Consider the following 1914-nt stretch of genomic DNA (forward strand, 5'->3'; position numbering starts at 1 on the left):
ATTCAGCTTTTGGTATTGCATAAGGGGTACACTATAACTCACCCCTTGCTGTAGGCAGGGCACCTTTGCAGTTTATGTACCTAAATTTAGATGCCCTCTGAGAGATGGCAGAGTTGACCTTGCATGAAACAAAAGTTTAGAAGTTGCAGCGACAATGTCCTTCATTCTGGACATTCACTCATGCAGAAAGTATAACCAGTGACAAGACTCCAGAGTCTTAGCTCTAGGAGGTACAGGGGGTGGGGGATGAGGGGGAGGAGCTGGGGTGGGGGAACTGGGGAGGTGAGCTGGGTGTGAGCTGGGGGAGTGAGCTGGGGGAGAGCTGGGGGAGGATCTGGGGTGGTGGAGCTAGGGGGGAGCTGGGGGGGAGCTGGGGGAACTGGGGGAGGAGCTGGGGGAGCTGGGGGGAGCTAGGGGAAGAGTTGGGGGCAAGCTGGGGGCAGAGCTGGGGAGGAGCTGGGGGAACTGGGGGAGGAGCTGGGGGAGAAGCTGGGGGGGAGCTGGGGGAACTGGGGGAGGAGCTGGGGGAGGAGCTGGGAGGGCAAGCTGGGGGAGCTGGGGGGGGGGAGCTGAGGGGGAGCTGGAGGGCCAGCTACTTGCTCTCCTGCTTTGTGTGTTAGCACTGTGTGATGGCATTGACATTCTGTCAAGTGGAATGGAATTGAATGCACTCACTCTATTTACTGAAAATATCTGGAAAGTAAAGGTTAAGCATTGGCTACTGTGAGGAAAACAGACTCAGACCCTACGAGTTGAGATGACACTTGACGGATGTGCACGACTCAGCCTGCAGAGGGGAATGGCATTGATTATGGGTTAGAGGCAGATGGAAAACTCATTTCTCTGTGAGGCAGACAGACACATCCCCAGCCCAGGCCACAGCTTGCAGCTACCCAACAAGGTAGCTACAGTTTGGGAAGTTCTGAATGCCTACCTTGGGGATTTGGACTACAGGCAATTAAAGAAACACTTAAAATTTTTTGAAGGAGAAAAATGTATACGGAAAATGTTATTGTGTGTGGGGGGGGGTGGCGGGCAGAGGAATGATCCCTGGAGTTACCTAAGATGGAGAGAAGAGTGGAAGCAAGGGCAGGACACTCAGCAAAGCTGGTCTAGTAGTACAGACTAGTACAGTAGTTTTGTCTCCAAAGGGTTTAGCTTAGAGCAAATGTCAAGAATCCATTTCCCCCGCCTCTTATGGGCGCTTTCCGGCATGCGGTCCGCCTTTGTAACGTGTACAGAACCTGCAGTTGCTCCCCAAGAGGGGGATGGGGGAGACTCGACGTGTCTATATTTTGACATCCATGGCTTGGGGGCAGGCCATCCTTTTCATGATCATTTTTGTTTACTTTGTGTGCCTTTAAAAGGTTTTAAAATTATGTGAAAGGTAGCAAAAGCCATAAACATAAAGCTTTAGCCAGGAAAAACTCTGGTGTCCGGCCTGCGACTGCACTTTCTGGTTGTTTGTGAGGTTCCTGCTTTAGTGGGGCTGCAGTCCTTTATGTCATAAACCACACGACTGTTCTAGATAAGCGTAGTGGACTTTGCCCGATGCCAATGACACAGAGCTGAGGCTTTTTAAAAGCGTGAGGAAGTTGGACTCATTAGAGAGCAGAGCACAGGCTGGAGGACACTAGGAAGGTGGAGGTAAGGCTTTGGTCAATGTGTATTTCATGAAGACAGGGGGGAGGTCTTTCCCTTAAACGCACAATCGGGTGTTCTTAGTCTGCAGCTACACCTTTTAGGTGGTTTCTTTTCAGAACCCAGTTTCTAAGAAATCAAATGTTCACTTCGGTTGATAATTAAGCATGTTTTCTAAATCTTAAATTGGAGATTATACTTCCTGTTTTGATTTGCTGCTTGCTTTTATGTGTTATTTTGGATGGTCTGACTGGCTCACCCTTTTCCAGGCAT

The sequence above is a fragment of the Apodemus sylvaticus genome, chromosome 11 (genome assembly GCF_947179515.1).
Source record: "Apodemus sylvaticus chromosome 11, mApoSyl1.1, whole genome shotgun sequence".
Classification (NCBI taxonomy): domain Eukaryota; kingdom Metazoa; phylum Chordata; class Mammalia; order Rodentia; family Muridae; genus Apodemus; species Apodemus sylvaticus.